Source organism: Leptinotarsa decemlineata, unplaced genomic scaffold (genome assembly GCF_025532065.1).
Source record: "Leptinotarsa decemlineata unplaced genomic scaffold, Ldec_3_MD MMD2_tig00001973_RagTag_RagTag, whole genome shotgun sequence".
Classification (NCBI taxonomy): Eukaryota; Metazoa; Arthropoda; class Insecta; order Coleoptera; family Chrysomelidae; genus Leptinotarsa; species Leptinotarsa decemlineata.
In genome coordinates, this window is record NW_027412572.1 from 3,760,020 (window position 1) to 3,780,077 (window position 20,058).

General features: G+C 34.3%; 1 long non-coding RNA gene across 1 annotated transcript; it reads left to right on the top strand.

The window, feature by feature from the left end:
* The first annotated feature begins 4,720 nt into the window (after positions 1 to 4,720).
* Positions 4,721 to 11,595, top strand: LOC141482822 (uncharacterized). The gene is made up of 2 exons (XR_012465742.1): positions 4,721 to 5,507; positions 10,705 to 11,595. It is a non-coding gene; the product is annotated as an uncharacterized lncRNA (long non-coding RNA).
* The last annotated feature ends 8,463 nt before the right edge of the window (positions 11,596 to 20,058 follow it).

Here is a 20,058-nt window from a genome sequence, read left to right on the forward strand (position 1 = left end):
CCGAAGGTAGGAAAAATTCAGCTGTTGACCAAGTTGCCTACTAATTCTCAATCCGTGTGATCAGGACGGATTTCAAACTTTTTCTGATCTGGTGGCAGCAACTCTCACGCTACCAAACTAAATTAAGAAAATAAATATCTTTGGCTGAACGATCCCATATACAGGGGGGGTGAATTTTTCTGGTGCGAGTAAACTGAAATGATTATTATATATGCATTAGTAGTACTCATATAGGGATCGCCAATTCAGACCCGACGGTCATTTATTACAATATGTGCTAGGTTTTCTTTGACTCCGATTGCCCCCAGGGTGACCACCATTACCTTCATGTTGGTGTAATGGGAGTCAAACTGTTTTTTTTTATTAATTTTATAATATACAAAGTTGATTGCCAGAGTGGCTGATAATTATTTCTAATGATAGTTAATTAAGTATATGATGTTTAAAGGCGGTTGCAATAAATAGTTTATTTATGATTACACTTTTATTCGAGTTCTCGCTTAAGTGACCCCCATTACCCTCTTTTACCCTACCATTACCCGCATAATACCGAAACCATCAGTACATGTGATTCAGCTGCCCAAATTGTTATTTCAGATGTCTAACAAGTACGTGAGAAAAACAAATATCGCTGGTTGGACCGAGGAGACCTTACAGAAAGTTCTTGAGGCAATAGATTCTGGTAGAAAAATTCGAGCGGTTTCCAGATCATTAAACATTCACGAGGCGCGCAAAAAGAACAACAACAGATCTGGTCCAAGACTAGGAAGACCCTCTATCTTCTCAGCTGGGGTTGAAACTCAAATGGCAAGTCACGTTCTTAAACTGGCTAAATTGTTTTATAGATTGACTCCAGTAGAGTTACGAAAACTCGCGTTTCAATATGCAGAATCTAAAGGCATATGACACGATTTTAATAAAACTCGCTAAGAAGCAGGCAAGGATTGGGTGTGATTATTTTTTAAGAGAAACCCCCAAATTAGCCTAAGAAAACCTGAAGGAATAAGTATCAATAGAATTACTGCTTTCAATGAAGAATCCGTTTAAACTTTTTTCCATTTTGGGATATTAGTTAGAATAATTAAAATTTGGTCCAAGCAGAATCTTCAATGTTGACGAGACTGGGATTTCAACTGTTCAGAAGCCAACTAAGCAACTGGGACCAAAAGGCGTGAAACAATTTGGATCAAAAATATCTTGGGAACGTGGAAAGAACTTAACTGCCATATGCGCAATGAGTGCTTCTGGGACCTTTATTCCTCGTTTGTTTGAAGATGATTGACAATGTTTCATGATGAATTTCACTAGTTCGGACTTCCATTGTCTACTATATAAAATGATTTGAAATCTCTGAAACAACTAAAAAAGAATAATTAAAAATGAATAGCTGAAAATAACAATTATATTAAGCAAAATAAACCTGAAATAAAATAATAGTGAAATAAACTACAAGTAAAAATATAACAATTGAATAAATAAAAACAAAATAAAAATAAAGGAATCTGTTTAAAAAATCTGTTTTTCCGTTAACCAGCTGTCGCACCCCTACGAACGACAACCCTCAGAAGTCGAAACTTGTGCGAGCTAAGGATTAACGAGGTCTTACCTTTTAACGTGTGATTCCTAACACGGATGGAAAAAAGAAAATAAAAATAATTTATTCCTCCTAGAGATGACTATTTATAGGTCGTACAAATACCTTCACTTATCCCTGCTTTCCATTTTCCGCTTCACTGGTTCCGTGGGAGATAACCGTTTGGCGGGAATTGGCCATTTTTCGCTTGATGAAGGGTTTCCATATGTTGCGTATTTCTACGCTGGCCTGGCTGAATACGTTGTTGGACAACATGTATGCGGCTTCCTTGAATTTTCTCCTAAACCAATGTTCCTCTTTGTGCAAGATCTCAGCTTGGGACCACTCGATATTGTGTTGATGGGTCCAAACGTGGTCTGCTATTTGCCTGGTTTCCCCTCGCTGTGTGTGCTTCTTGTGCTCGGCAATGCGAACATTCAATGGCCTCTTAGTTTCACCAATATAGGATTTTCCGCACTCACAGGGTATCCGGTAATGCAATTCTTGGAATCGCAGTCCGCGTTTGGTGGCCTAGTTTTCGTGAGGCTGCTACGGATAGTGTTACCGGATCTGAAACAGGTTCTGATGTTGTACTTGGAACCAATTCTTCTTATCCTCTCCGATAATCCTCTGATGTAGGGAAGTGCAAGCACTGGTTGTGACGGCTTCTCTTCCTTGCGAGGCTCCTGCTGTCTTTTAGCCAAAGTTTTTTCTACCATCGCTTTGGAGTAGCTATTCCGTTGAAGATCATTTTTGATGATGTCTAGTTCCTTCTCGAGACCTTCCTTCGTATTACAGAGCCCAAAAGCACGGTCTAATAGAGTCTTGATGATTCCTCTTTCAGTCGATTGATGGTGGTTGGATTCGTGGTTCAGATACTGTCCCGTATGAGTGGGTTTTCGGTATACAGATGTTTGCCACTTAGTGTCGGTCCTCTTCACCAAAACGTCTAAGAATGGCAATTCGTTGTGAATTTCCTTCTCCATTGTGAAATTGATGGAAGGTCTCACGCTGTTGATGTGTTTCAGGAAGGCGTCTAGTTCAGTATTCCCATGGTTCCATATTATGAAGGTGTCGTCAACATATCTCAACCAGACTCGGGGTTTCTTGTGGGCTTCTTCAATGGCCAGAGTTTCAAACCGTTCCATATATATATTGGCTATGACTGGTGAAAGTGGCGATCCCATTGGCAGTCCCTCATCTTGTGTTAAGAATTCGTCCTTCAGTTGGAAATAACAGTTTCGTACACAGCATCCTAGTAATTCCATGATTACTACTTCTATAGGTAGATTCGTTCTCTCTTTCAGGTTCCCGTCTTCGGATAGCTTTCTCTGTATGATTTGGAGTGCTTCTTCGACCGGAACGTTGGTGTAAAGGCTTTCCACGTCGAAACTAATTAGTTGATCTTCCTGTGTGACCTCACACAGGAAGATAAGTGAAAGTATTTCAACGACCTATAAATAGTCATCTCTCGGAGGAATCAGTCCAGTCATCACCCGAAGACGATTGTAGATACTGACAATCGAAACGTCGTGAAGTAACGTGACTTGGAATCTCTACACTTTTTATTTTTATTTTCTTTTTTCATTCCTTTATTTTTATTTTGTTTTTATTCATTCAATTGTTATATTTTTACTTGTAGTTTATTTCACTATTATTTCATTTCAGGTTTATTTTGCTTAATATAATTGTTATTTTCAGCTATTCATTTTTGATTATTCTTTTTTAGTTGTATCAGGGATTTCAAATCATTTTATATAGTAGACAATGGTAGTCCGAACTAGTGAAATTCCTTTATTCCTCCTCCTGATATTTACTCGGAAACGAATATCTCCTACATTGACGAAAAATGGATCACTAGAGGGAGTTTATGCAGTTACCGATAATGGCTGGAGCGACGAAAAATGTCTTCTTCAGTGGTTACTTGTTCTCCAGGTGCTTAACAACCATTATAGCCATATATCCATTCCGATGTATGACTATTGCAAAGATAATGGAATTGACATGTTGTCAATACCGCCACATACCTCCCACCGCTTACATCCTCTCGATACTTCGTTTTTCGGCCCATTTTAAAGCTGCTAGTCAATATTTGCTTACTGTATCTGGTTATTTGGACTCCAAAAATCAGCCTGACCCCGGCCCGTCAACTTCCAAAGTTCCAATTATACCCCAATCCTGTCCTAAACGAAATGCTGACGAAGTCAGCATTGCAGAACTTTCACCATTGCCGTCAAATTAGAAAATGTACCAAGGGAAAGTCAGAAATATTAACAGCTACACCAATGAAATTAATTCTCGAGGAGAAGCAACATAGAAGGTATAAAATAAATTTTGCTCGAGAAGGTAAGGGTAAAAATATCAAAGCAAAAGTGCCATTACGCAAAAAAACAATGAATAAAAGAAATATGGAACTAGATTCTGATACTTCCGAGGACAATGAAATTGACGAGAAAAATGTTGTTGATGTTGATGAACTGGATGGCATGTACGTGGATTCAAACGAGAAGGATCAATGCTTCTTATGTGAAGATTTCGGAAAAGATGGGGAAATTTGGTATAGATGTATTACCTGCAGGAAGTGCGGGTACATGCTGAATGCAGTGGGCAGGACTCTGCCACTGACTACGAATGCGACTTTTGCAGTAAAAAATCCTTTACAAAAAGGAGCCTTATTGGGAAATTTTGATTTAGTTTCTTATACAAGTTCAATTTTTTTGTTAAATATCTAAAATATGTTTAAAGTTTTCGTTTTTATTAAGTTTCAATTACGAATAAGTTTACTTTTTTTGAATTTATGATATTTTCTAACAATTTTTAATAAACACGATTTTTTTTAACAGTTTTTATTTGCGTATCATTGCCCGATAAAATGCGTATTATTAACCGCCGTGGAGGGTAATGGTACGCAAACCTCAAAACTTGGGTTTATCTGTTTTATACCAACCCCTTTCATTTTGTAGAAAATTTGAGATGGCTATGTTAAAGGGAACATATGAATGAACGTCTATGGCAAATCTGTAGTTTTTACCGATAAAAACATTTGATTTATGACAAATATTGTTTAGATGGGTACAAGTACCCTCCTCTCCCCTACCACTTGTTTATCAAATTTAAGAATATATCACAAATTTCTTCATCTGATTACATGAAGCAAAATTCATTACTTAATTTTAACCCAGTAAATCATGCGCTTTATTATAAAGCCATACATAAATAAAAATCAAGTAGGTGGTAGAAAAACTGGCCCCATTTTCATAATCATCAATAATGAATCAGATTTTCTGTAGGAACTATTTGAAAAGAATACATTTTCACTTGAAATGATTTATTTTATAAATATATAATATCCCTCCAATTATCAGCTAAACCAACCGCCACTGTTTTATGGTCCAACTTACTTCCCGTAAACAATCAAAGTTATGCTGCCTTCAATGTAAGGATGGAAAAGGCCTCTCTATTGTCTTTTGTTACTCTGAGGTCTCTACAAATAATACCGTTTATTCTAATTTTATAACCCAAGAATCCTACCAAACCCTGAATATTTCTAATATATCTGGCATCACTGGTCTGTTCATATCCCCTCACTCCCTCATCGGGTACGTTACTCGCGAGTCTCGATTCACAAGGCGGGAAGCAGTATAATTGGTTATTCAGAGGTGATTGTGATAGTTTTCGGTTAATTTTACTTTGGGAATAAACTTAATCTGTTGACTAATACATTTGAAAAACTATATGGTGCTCAGTGTAAGCTTCACTGGATATTTTAGTGTGTTAACGTTGGGTTGCAAACCGTGAAACGGTAACCTAACCTAAGTTATGAAGTTTACATTTTGAATAACAAACACGGTGTGGGATAAAGAGGTGCAAAAACTTCGATTGTTGAATGGATATTGTGAATTCAATCTGCTAAATTGAGGAAACGCAGGCTACAGTAAGTATGGTGAAAATTAGCTTTTGTAAGTTCTTTCGAACAAGTTAAATCTTGATAGACATCATGGGTTTATTGGGAGAATGCATTAAAAATTGATATTCCAATTTTTTATGTTAAATGGTGAAATATCTGGTCAGTATCAGGTCGTCAGTAGATACAGTGATTTTTTAGAAAATTTTGTTGCAACTGCATTAAGCACTGTCATTAGATTTTAATGTTTTCATTTACCATTTTGGCTACAATAATGAATGTTTATAATGATAATAATGAATAAACTTCAGTGCCAGAAGAATATATCTTACTGATATAGCGTGTGTAATTACCTTGAATAAAGATGTATATCTACGGAAGCGCAAAAGGGCCACATATTTTTATTATTTGTTTCTTGGAAATTACAACTTTGAATCTCGAAATTTCGACTTCAATCTCGAAATTTCAACCTACATAAAGTTAGCAAAGCAACTTGCAGTAAAGTTATTAAAATATACTTTTTTAATTGTCGAATTATTGTCGAGAATTTGTCGCGAAAGAAAAATAATTGTCGCGCATCTTCTTTTTTTTTATAAGGGGTAGCCCTGCTAACTTGATATAAAGTTAGCACAGTACCTGTATTTCGATATTTGAGTATTATTGAGACCTGTACTGGGCTGACCCTGCTAACTTTATATCAAGTTAGTTTAGCCACCTATTTAAAAAAAAGTTGAGATGCGACAATTGTTTTTTATTCGTGAACAATTGTCGAAAGAGATACGATAATTGATTGATAAGTTGTCTTTTGTAAAAAAAATAATAAAACAGGATCACTTTGCCCGCTGCGAGAAATTCATAATTCCTCTTTAATATAATCGACTTTTTCAACACGAATACATACGACATATCAATTATGATATTTCGACAATTCATCAATACTTTACTTTTTGAATATCTCTAGAAAAAACCAATAAACGAATAAGATATTTTTATTGCGGTGTTGCCATCTAGCGCAAACTATTCTTAAAATATAACGTACAGAAAAATACATTTTTTATCGTTTTCTCACATGAAGAGCGTTATGACAATTACTCGACAAATATTAATAACAAAAATTCCGATGTTTGAGTATTATTTTGACCTGCACAGGGGTGACCCAGCTAACTTTATATCAAGTTAGCAGAGCCACCTATTTAAAAAAAATGTTGAAGAGCGACAATTGTTTTTCCTTCATAAACAATTGTCGAAAGATATACAACAATTCATCAACAAGGTATCTTTTGTAAAAAAAAAATAATTGACAGAAAAACAGGATCACGTTGCCCGCTGTAGTGTATACGACAATGTGCTCTTTCTACTGTCAATGGTTTCCACACATAATTTCGTATTTTTGTTGAAATAATTTCAAAATGAATGTTGAGTTTTGTTTTGTTAAAGCTGACTCCGACAACCTACCACAAGTGTCGATTTTGAAATGATCGATGAATTTTAGCTGTAAAATTTGCAATACTTGGGTACCGAAATGAAGAATGAAAAATTGAAACGGTAGGTGGTATATTTAGTAGGCCATTTCAGACTTTGTCTTTTATCGAAGGATGGAAAGTTTTGATTTTATTGTTATTTTAGCTCGGCCAACTAAATAAAACCATAGATCTCTTAGAGTTTCGTTTTTTGGAACACTGAAAAACTTTTTGTCTGATATGGATAATCTGTTTTTACAACTAGGTATAAAACATATTCAACCATTTTGGTGGTAGTAATGGTAAAATTCAATCCAAAAATAACATGAAAAAATATTTTTCAGAATGTAAACTAATGACACGGAATATGCCGCAAAATAGGCACCCGCCGAGACCCATCTTTTACAAAAAAAAAATCTTTAATTAGATAATTGTAACAGTTGTATTCACACAGAGTTGACAACAATAACAACAAAAATGGCGTCTGTCAAATTGGATCATCAGATCTGTGATTGGATATTGAAAACCAATACACTTGGCAACTCCGCTCTAGACACGATCAATTTTATTGGTCAACAGACACGCGGCCAATTCAAATTCTTGCTTTTCGAATTGTTCTTTTTTCTGCAAATATAAAGAGATCTTGGGACCGATTAGGCTTGATAAGTATAATATACCCCTAACTCGATCAGTCTATAAGCAAATTAGTATCATTTTCCATAGCATGAAACAAGCCCATTTCTCACATTAATTTTAGGTCTTGTGTTTTATAATTCAGAATTTAATTTGAAACCAAAATGATACATAGGTTAGCACTCAATTTTTATCAGTTGTTTTTTTTTTGGACCCCGTCAAAATTTTCCCACAGTATCCGGACCCCACTTAAAACTACGTGACGACCCCTGGTCTAACATATGGGATGGCCATCCCTGCTAATTTATTACTATTATTATACTAAAACCAATAATGATTGAGAGTAGAAGTAAGCCCAGTTGACAGCAAATCGGGGGCGTGCTTATTAATTTTTGAGAGGGTTAAGAATGAAAGAAAAGTTCTAAGTACAATTAGTTAAAATATTCATACACATTTTTTATTTATTTCATTAAAACTTTGCAATATCGTAATTTACCTAATCGTTGTAGTCATTAGGTGGGCCTTATGAAAACGGAGTAATAATCATGGTAATTATAGTAGGTACCAAATAAATTAACAATATTAATAAAAAACACAATATATATATATATATATATATATATATAACTTTTTTTCACTATTGGGTTGCAGCAATTGATAAATGAACTCTTTATAACTATTCTCAAGCTTTCGAGTAACTTAAACTCATCGTCAGGGGTACTAGAAAATACAAATTACAAATTTTTGGTAATAGAATATAATATAAATGTAAATGTACAAATTTTCGTCTAATCTTCAACCTCAGATTCGTCACTGTTGCTACCGCTATCATCAAAGTGAATTATGAGTGGTTCAATATTGTGTTCAATACGGTTGTCTACGACCCACATTTTTTGCTCTTCTTTTAAAACATGCTGCATGCATTTCTTCCAGTCTTCTGCAGAAACAGTTCGAATAGCTTCTTGTAGGTGATGTTGCACGTCCACTAATTTAAATGTTCTGTTTTCTCGTGCCACATATCCTTTTACTTGCGCCCAGATTAATTCTATTGGGTTTAATTCGCAGTGGTATGGTGGTAACCTTAAAACTGTAATTCCACGACTCAACGGCATTTCATCCACTGCGAATTTTTTATATTTGTCTGTGTGTAATTTTGTTAGCTGAAGTGGTTCTGCCTTTAAACTATCTTTGTTATATTGGATGTTCTTATTAATTAACCATTCTTGAATTGCTGCTTTTTTCCATGATTGTTTCGGTAATGGTTCTAAATGTCGACTGTGGTATGGGGCATTGTCCATGACGATGACAGACCCAGATTCCACAAGTTGAATGATGCCTTCGAACCATTTTTCAAACACCTCCGCATTCATCTCTTCATGATAGTCGCCTGTTTTCTTAGATTTAAATATTAATTCACCATTTGGTAAAAATCCACTGTCGCTTCCTATATGCGTAACTATCAGACGACTACCTTTTCCAGATGGCTGTTTTAACCCAACTGACCTTCAATAAAGGCTTGTCGTGCACTTGTTATATTACCATCCTGCCATACTTTTTTGACCGTATGTCCTTGGTTAACCCATGTCTCGTCCATGAAGTACAATTTTTTTTAGCTTCCGAAATTCGTCAATTTTTCTTAGATAGTTTCTTCTCCATGCTATTATTTCTTGACGTTCAATGAGAATGCTTTTCCTGTCAACTTTTCCGTACGTAAATTTCATTTCGTGTACAAGTTTCCTAAAAGTTTCTTTACCCATTTTTGGGACCAATTCATGATCGCTAAGTGCCTCCAGAACTGTTTGTAGTGTGGGCAGCTCATTTCTGAAAAAGAAACTGTGAATAGTTCTGCGTATACTGGTTTTGGCTTCTTCATCAACTGTGATTTTTTTTCGTCCGCTACTAGTTTTTGGCGTTTGTAAGTCCCCATGAATTTCTGCTAATCTTCGATGATTTTGGTACACCGGTATAATCAGATCACATATCAAATAATTTATCTTTTGTAATTGTGGAACTTAATGATGTAGAAATGCCCGGTTGGTTATTCGGAGGTACACACGTAGAATTACAGCACATATGCACAAAGTCATCTTTTGGTGGCTGATGATCTCTTTCAAGACAGTGAAATACTCGCAGTACAATTTGTTTTTCTCTTACTGACCGAGACTCCGACCGTTTTACCTTTTTTGACGTGGAAGGCCCGTTCATGTCTCCCATTTTTTGAGTAGTTTGAGAACGGTGTAGAAATATAATTATGAAACGCTTAAACACTTAGCACTATTATTTTCACCAATTGTTATCACAACACGTCGATTGCTGACTAACTTAACTGTAAAACGTACAATTCACGCTGTATAATTCACGAACCAATGATACGCTCATGGCTGCAAGTACATTAGTGAGGACTGCAACGATTAGATGAAAGTTACGGTAAAGTGACAAAGACAGAAATATCGTTGCGTACAGCGTTGCCACTAGTTGTAATAAATATCTAACACTATACAGAAAATAATGAATTTTAACTGATCAGTAATCAGGAAATGTATAAGTATTACTCATTACAAGCTCATTACTGATTTTTGTCATAAATAATACCTTTTAATCGTACTAGTATTGTGTATTATCTATAATTTGCCACAATCTACAACTCTACTGCTTATTATATTTTGATTCTGCTATAAACTGGTAACGTAAAATTTAGATATGAGAACGCGCTTCACTCTCAATCATTATTGGTTTTACTAGAGTATTATGTTGAATACTATCAGGATGTGATCAATATTTTCAAAAATATTTTGTGTGTGAAATACTGATTGTTTCTAATAAAGGCATCATTGACAACTCTCTATATCACTTCCTTGATGTACTTCATTTGTTAATAATGGATACAATAGTGATTGTATACAATAGGTGCACACCATCGTGATGGTTGATTGACAACTGGATTCGCTGCCGTGTTGCCGCTTCTACTGAATACATGACATTGTGTAGTAACAATTTTTCACCATTTTATCCCCAAAAGGATGTCTCAATGTTCTTTTAACAAATGTAACATGACGTCTTTTTAAGAAACTCATAAAAAAATTCATCAAAAATATGTCAGATGCTCATTTTGATTTCCTTCTGTTTTTTTGTAGGACATGGCTAGAAAACCAGCTTCTGCTGATGTACAGAATGGTAACAAGCTGAATGAAACCACCAAAACATTACCAAAGTATCAAGGTTTTGGTACACTTGAAAACAAAATTAATCAAATCCTCAAAAATCAAGATAATTTACTTCAAAGAACTGCTAAACTTGAAATAGCGTTCAGTAAAATAAATAATTTAATAAAAAAGGAGGAAAATCGTGAAAATGTGAAGGTGAAAATGTTTGAACCCATTGAAAATGTCCAGGAACTCAACAGCCTTGAAAACAAACTGAAAGATAAAGATATATTTGACGAATTTTTAAAAAAAGTCAATGAAATTTATACTTCAAATAGAAAAATTAGCAACACGGTCAAAGATGATTGCTGTCAATTGATTGACTATTTTTTTACGAGAAACTTCATGACTCAATGTTCTTGGACAGGCGCCTGTAGAGAAAGGAATATGGAAAAGATACCATTCAAAATTTATAAAAATGTATTAGCCCTCTTTTTTGAGGTCATTCATTTATTGAACAAAACTTTCACCAAGCAGCTTTGTGAATCATTTTTCAAGGGGATCATGAAGAATTCCACTCGTAGAAACAATGGTAATGCAACAAGTCGACGGACAAAATCAAAAAACTTGAAACTGTGTTCACGAGGTACAAATAATGTTGTTTGTAAGCTGAAAACTTTATCACGAAGAAGAGGAAGAAGGGAAACGACAAGTTCATGATTGAAAGAAGAATTAACTGAAGAGAAGATGATTTCATACTAAAAGAGTAATGCATTATTTTAAAATGATTTTTTTTAAATTTTTTTGTGTACTTTATGTATAACAATTCTTGTCAAATTCTTCCTTTGAGAACAATATTTTTGAATTATAGAATATATAATTTTCAGAATTTTATTACACTGATATTGACTAATTGAAACTGAGTACTCGTAGAGTGTAAGCAAACATTAGATTTCTAAAGAAGATTTTGAACTCTCATGTTGATTGTTCACACCTCTTGTTTTTAATTGGTCTACATGTCGTAGTCGACATGTCGTCGACTGAGCAGGTTGTGTTATCAACAGAGCTAAATAAGCTGAAGAAAAGTGAGCATGTTTATTTCGAAAAAATGCCAGCAACTTGAACGTGAGTGTTTACTTCAAGATAAACTATCTGACCAGATGGCAAAAAGACTGCAAGATCAGGAAGAAATAATATTTCTCCTTAAAAATCAAATAGCTAGTTCCAATAACAAGCAACAAATTTCGTCAAATGTTCGGTTGAATACAGATAAAAAAGTGTCAAACCTGAACACCCATACCGAACAAAAAGTAAAAAAACCAAACGAAAGAAGTGAAACATCTGAAATAAAATAAACACCAATGAGAATGTGAATTACAGCAAACCTTCCGTCTCAAACTAATATTAGTCCAGTTGATAAATCCCAGATTCTATTTATCGGATCCAACAAAAAGCTGAACATGAAGATCCAAGGCGTTGAAAAAGATGATGATTTAGCATGACTGTATGTCGGAAAAATAAAAGGACAGATCGATTATGAAGTTATGCGATCGTTTTTGGATGAAGCCTTCCCGAATGAAGTTATTAAGTGTTTCAAATTAAATACAAAAGGAAAAAATAGTTCTTTCAAACTGGGTGTATCGGAGTCGTGCAAGCAACTGTTGCTAAATAGTGATGCATGGCCTGAAAATATCATTATAAAAGAATTTCTGCTTTTTCCATAATTGCTCTAATTTATTTAATGTATCACATGGTTTTAACAAAAATAACCCAAATCTGAAAATTCTCAATTGAAATATCCGTAGTATCAGACACAAAATTGATAAATTTGAATTTGTCTTGCAAACTCTTGGTTATCCGGATATTGTATGTATCACTGAAACTTGGTGCAAAGATTATGAAATTATATCAGTCAATTTGAACTCGTACAACGTCTCAGACTACTTTTGTAGGAAAGACAAAGATGGTGGTGGAGTTGCCATATTTGTTAGAAATGATCATGATTTCATAATGAAAAGTACTAAAATTATTCATAAGTTGCTTTTACAGGACACCGGCTACTGATGGTAAAACGTTTCTCACTAAAATGGAATCATTTCTTGAAACACTCAGTTATAAACATTCTAAGTCGATTAATATTATTTTTGGTGACTGTAACTTCAATTTTCATGATGAAGTGCATGACAGTGAGGCAAAAATACTTCGTAATCTACTTTCAGCATATGGTTTAAAACAATGTATCTTCGAATATACAAGGTTACAAGGAGACAGTAAATCTACAATTGATAACACAGCTCTACAAATTTTTTTTTGTGTTGCCCTGGATATTTTTGCAAATTTTTATGTTTTCGAGTGCCTAAATCACGAATATATTTATGAAAGTACTGAATGTGCTCTATTTTTTATGATTTTTGCGTAACTTGTATTTTTAATAATAATCGGCTTGTTAGTAAAAAAAATTATTTTCTGTCATGATTAGGCTTCTGCGCATTTTCTTTGCGCGTACAAACATCACGTGATCCCCACTTATCGGGCTCCTTGCTCTGCAAAACAGCTGAGAACTCAGTTATTTGATAATATTGAAGTACTAACACGGAAATCTGGATAAGTTGTTATATGTTAATATTTTGTTTCAATTGTTGAGTGTCCGTTCTAATATATTTATCTTGTCTTTTTAAACATGAGTTTGTCACGAAGGAAGTGCAAATATAGTAGTGATTTATTCTGTTATATTTGTGGTATTTATATATCAAAAAAGAAATATCACAGACTTTGTTAAGGAAACTTATGCTGAATATTTCGGTTTTGAAATGGACAAATTAGATAAATCATGGGTTCCTAATAAAGTTTGTAAGTCTTGCGTTGAGTCTTTGCGGTTGTGGAAAAAAGGAGAACGTTCTGTATTAAACTTTGGTATTCCTATGATCTGGATGGAGCCTAAGAATCATTTCGATGATTGATACTTTTGCGTAGTAGATGCTAAAGGTTTTAATCGAAATCAAACGTGGAGATATCCAGGCTTACAGTGTACAAAATGTCCTGTTTTACACAGTGAAAATCTCCCTCGGCCTATTTATGTTTCAAAAGTGATTCGCATGCCCTCAGAAACAATGATATTGCCAAATTCACAGAAATCGAATCAGTCTACCAGTGAAAGTGAATGGGAGGGTGAAACATCAACGCCAAAGTTGTTTTCTCAAAATGAACTCAGTGATTTAATACGTGATCTAAATTTATCAAAACAAGGATCAGAACTGTTAGCTTCAAGATTGAAAGAAAAAAATTTATTGGCACCGACAGTTACAATTACAACGTACAGAACGCGAGAAAGTGAGCTATTACAATTTTTTGATGAAAATGAAGGATTGGCATACTGTAATAATATTGCGAAGCTGCTTCTGGACATGGGTTTAAAAGAATACAAACCTACTGAGTGACGTCTTTTTATTGATAGCTGTAAAAGAAGTTTAAAATGCGTCTTACTGCATGATGGAAATAAATTTGCATCAATTCCAATTGGCCATTCTACAAAACTCAAAGAAGAATATGAAAATGTCAAATTAGTTTTAGAAAAAATCTATTACTCGGAGCATCAATGGTCCATCTGTGTGGATTTAAAAATGGTTAATTTTTTACTTGGTCAACAAAGTGGATACACGAAATAACCTTGCTTCATTTGTATGTGGAACAGTAGAGCAAAGCAACGTCATTGGGAACAAGATGTTTGGCCTGAAAGAAATTCTTTAACTGTCGGTAAAGTTAATGTAATAAGAGAGCCGTTGGTGAGCAGAGACAAAATTATACTTCCACCATTGAATATTAAGTTAGGAATGATAAAGCAATTCGTAAAAGCTTTGGACAAGGAAGGAGATTGTTTTAAATATATTTGTAGAAAATTTCCAAATCTTAGTATGGAAAAGTTGAAAGGTGGAATATTTCATGGTCCTCAAATACGGCAATTGTAGAAAGACACTGATTTTATTAAAGTTATGACTGTTCCGGTAAGTAAAGCTTGGGAAAGTTTTGTGTTGGTAGTCGAAAATTTCCAAGGTAACCATAAAGCACCAAACTATGTAGAAATTGTACAAAATATGCTGACGATCTTTCAGATTCTAGGAGCAAATATGAGTATCAAGTTACACTATTTTCGCAACCATTCGGATAAATTTCTAGATAATTTAGTAAATTATAGTGAGGAGCAGGGAGAGCGGTTCCACCAGGATCTAAAAGTAATGGAAGAAAGATATCAGGGTCGATGGAATTGTCACATGATGGCCGATTACTGCTGGTCTTTAAAAAGAGATTGTCCTCTGAAAAATTATAAAAGAAAAGCTCTTAAAAGGCGTTTCATGGAAATATAACATGTTTTCGAAATTTCCCTCTCTATTTACTTCAAAGTATCATATTTTTTTCACAAAAAAACTAAGATTATAAATATATCTTTGTTATTTTGTTTCTTGTTTTCGAATTTTTGTAATGTAAAATGAAAATAAATATTTAAAGGAAAACGAGAGCAAATCTTACAAAACCATTGATAATTTCATGAATTGTGAGTATAAATACACCCAAAATCAATCTTATATCTAGGGCAACAAAACCACTGTAGACCAGTGTAATATATTCTCATCGGTTGAGTATGAAATTGAAAACAAAGTTTTGAATGAGGACTTCTCGGACCATGCTCTCCAGTTCATTACATTACCTATAAATTTCGTCGCCGCTGATAAATACCATTATTTTTTGAAGAGAAATTTTAATGATCATAATATCCTCCATTTCATAAATTTATTATCGGATGAAAATTGGAATTTTCTATACTTCACTGAATTTGACTTCGATACTAAATTTTCCCATTTTTATTATGTTTTTCTTCAAGCTTTTGATATATCCTTTCATAAACAGTTTCAAAAAATTAAACGAAATCAAAATTCAAGTAGACACAAACCATGGATTACTAAGGATATCGTTGAAGAAGGTATATTACTCAGAGATATATATATAATTTGAACAAGAGCCAAACCAATGTACATTTGTTGGGTCAATATAAGCAACTCTTAAAAAATCATAGACATAAAATTGTGCTCTCAAAAAGTCAATACTTCAATAATCAATTCCTTAAGGCTCAACATAAATCTAAAGCTGCCTGGTCCATCATCAGGAAAAATACTATTATCAACGATTCAAATGTTTACCCAGCTATTTTGACATTGGCGATGGTGTACTTGTTGACGATGGTCCCGGTATATCTCAAGCATTTAGTAGTTATTTTGTCGATTCAGTGGAGTCATTAGTAAAAAATACTGCACCTGGTGGCATTGAAAATCGTTGTGTAAAAACTGAGAGTCTTTTCCTCTATCCAATAGATGAAACTGAACTCGTGGAAATAATTAAATTCGCATGTTCAAAAAATTCCAGTGGGGTTGATGAATTGCCAGCCAATGTTTTATTAAAGGCTGCTTCGAAAATAATGGAACCTCTGATTTATCTAATCAATTTATCTTTCTCTGAAGGTATTTTTCCTTCCCGGCTTAAGCAAGCAGCGGTCGTCCCACTCTATAAAAAAAAGCGATAAGAATGTAATATCGAACTACAGAGGTATTGCTTTCCTACCTCCATTTTCGAAAATATTTGAAAAATCATATCAAAACAGACTTGTCTCCTTTTTAAATAAATACAATATCGTATCTGACAACCAATATGGGTTTCAAGTGGGCTTGTCAACCCAGGATGCCATCTTTTCTCTACATAATCATGTATTATCAAACTTCGACAACGGTGAAAAATCACTTAGTGTTCTTTTCGTCTTGACACGAGCGTTTGATACCTTACATCATGGTCTTCTTCTTGATAAACTGTTTGACATGGGCGTCCGTGGTCCAAGTCTGAAATGGATTGAAACCTATTTAACTGGTCGTACACAGGTTGTTAAAGTTAGGCTTCAGACTGGGTCATTTTTCTCTGAATCCCGAAACGTTGTTACAGGTGTGCCCAAAGGTAGTGTTTTGGGGCCTACACTATTTATTTCAATTTGTTGATGACCTTTCAAAAATTAATCATCCACAGTGCTCTATACAATTTGCTAATGACACATCTTTTACTGTCAGTGGTTCGGAATGTGAAACATTGTCAGTAAAAGCAAATGATGCTGTATCGAACATGCAAAATTATTGTTCTAAGAATGGCTTGATTCTAAATAATTTTAAAACCAACACCATTCTCTTTACAATTCAGGAAACTGATTATAGTGTATTGGTTAGGTCTGAGATTAAAAGTATTGAACAGGTAAACTATAAAAAATTTTTAGGAGTTTTTATTGATTCCCAACTCAATTGGAATCATCATGTTGATTTCATACTGAAGAAATTAGCGACACATTGTTTCGTTATATGGAATCTGCGTAATTTTGTGTCTATTGAAATTCTTAAAAGTTACTATTATGCATATGTTTACTCTGCCCTCAATTACTGTATTATTTGTTTTGGCAACTGCAATAGAATCAGTGACTTATTAATTTTCTAGAAAAAGATTGAACAATTTGTTTTAAAAAACCACTCGATTCCTGTAAACCACTATTTGCAAAGTTGAATATATTAACTGTTACTTGCATGTATATTTTTAATTGCATAATCTACGTTACATCAAATTGCTCCACGTTTCAGAACAGAGATGATACATGTCTTCTTTCGGGCTTCACCCTGAGAAAAAACTATAACATTTTAATTCCTAGTCATAAGTTAGCCAAGGTGACTAATGGACCTCATATCATGTCAATAAAACTGTACAACAAGCTCCCAATATCTATTAAAATAATAACTAGTGTAAAGTCTTTAAACAAAAAGTTCGGAAACTATTATGTGAAAAGATATTTTATTCGCTTGATGAATTTTCTCAGTCTGATTTGGAATTTTAAATTTTCATTTTTCTATCCCTTTTTTGGTCTAAATGTAATATAATATGTCTTATTATGTTGTTTTATGATTGTGACCTCATTGTAATTGTACTGAGTTATGTGACTTTTTCCATGCCTTCCCTAGGTCTACGGAATTGAAGATTTTTTGATTAGATTTGATGTTCCAGGCAGAGCAATTCGAACGTTTGCAATTGATTTCTATAGAGCAACTATGGAAAACACTAACCAACATCCAGAATTGTTTTGAATGCTAATGATCTGTTTAATATTTCTGAAGATATTTTGACATCACTTCTAATATATATACAAAAATATCAAAACCGTTGGAAATCTATATACTAAACTGAAAGATAAAACAGAACCAATGAAGCAAACTAATCTAATCTAATATATAAAAATGGATTTTGGTTGGTAAATGATAAACTTTTACATCGCTCAACCGATCGTGATGAAACTTGACATGTATAAGTAATTTTTCATAGAGAAGGTTTTTAGGCTATCAATTTTTCTGTAACTCGCCACTAGATGGCGCTGTAGAACAATTTTTTTGAAAGCACTATTCTATAACGGTGCGCATGCCTAAGTTCGTTGATTCTGATTCTGTCAAAATATTGGAACAGCAGCGATAGAGCAATATAGTACTCATTAGTACTACAACTACCAAATTCTACGCGGGCGAAGCCGCGGGCAACAACTAGTTACTTATAAAAGTAACCAAACTGCTATAAGCTTGATAATTCCACTGCTACCTAAATCCAAATTCTAAAAAAAATAATGTTTCTAGAAGAAGCGACTTTATTGAGAAAACTTGACGATTTAGGTATAGGGACATGATATATCATCTTGAAGCATTTTTCACCATCTTTCAATTTACCGAGTAATATACAGGGGGTTTCATTTGAAAAAATGAACTTTTGACTACTTTTATGCACAATGGAAATAATAGTAATTTTAGCACGCCCTGTACAATATGGAGTCGATTTCTTGGTGTTATTTGAATATTTCGAGTTTGTCCAAACTATCATCAAAATATCAACTTTTCATGAATTGAGAGTACTGATGTACTTAATTTCAATTAAGGCTATGTTCTGGACCATATTCAGCACAATTTATTTTTTATCTCGAAAACAGATAGAGATAGGTATAGGATATTATCAACAAAAAAGTATTAAAATACCAGAGCGATTCCAAAAATGTATCAATATATGGGGTGTTCCATTTAAAAAAATAAAGTTGCTAGGACTTTTTGATGGAAGTGGCGACGCCGCAATGCTGAAAATATTTTAGATCGATAGAACAGGTAAGGAAATGTGAGAGGTGAAATTTTCAGGAAAATCATGCTTCGCGTTTTCCAGAAACGTCTAACCTATCATCGACCGTGAGTCACGCTGTATATATATATATATATATATATATATATATATATATATATATATATATATATAAAAAATGAATAGATTAGTACTCTTTGATCATTCCCATATTGATTTCAATTTAAGAGCCACCGGTATACAGCTGTTTCAGCCTATTGGGCATCGTCAGTACCGGGCAGGCGGTCCTCGATTGAAGACAAAATGAGAAAAAACCAAGAAAGTACTTGATAAAAATAGCTGCGTAAACGCAAGCGAAACATAAGTGGAACCACCTATTGGTGTGACACCCAAGTCAACTTGCCAAGTTTTTATGTCAGTGTTGGTGGTTTGACCAATCAACCGACAACTGCGGTAGCAGAAATTTGGGAAGCTAACCTGAAATGCCATCGGAAAACGAATCCACATGTTTCTAGAAATGATATGAAATCTAGAAAGGTTAATGCAGTCAAGCTGCTGGAAAATAATTCCATGAAAAGCAAAAAATGAATAGATTAGTACTCTTTGATCATTCCCATATTGATTTCAATTTAAGAGCCACCGGTATACAGCTGTTTCAGCCTATTGGGCATCGTCAGTACCGGGCAGGCGGTCCTCGATTGAAGACAAAATGAGAAAAAACCAAGAAAGTACTTGATAAAAATAGCTGCGTAAACGCAAGCGAAACATAAGTGGAACCACCTATTGGTGTGACACCCAAGTCAACTTGCCAAGTTGACTGCATTAACCTTTCTAGATTTCATATCATTTCTAGAAACATGTGGATTCGTTTTCCGATGGCATTTCAGGTTAGCTTCCCAAATTTCTGCTACCGCAGTTGTCGGTTGATTGGTCAAACCACCAACACTGACATAAAAACTTGGCAAGTTGACTTGGGTGTCACACCAATAGGTGGTTCCACTTATGTTTCGCTTGCGTTTACGCAGCTATTTTTATCAAGTACTTTCTTGGTTTTTTCTCATTTTGTCTTCAATCGAGGACCGCCTGCCCGGTACTGACGATGCCCAATAGGCTGAAACAGCTGTATACCGGTGGCTCTTAAATTGAAATCAATATGGGAATGAT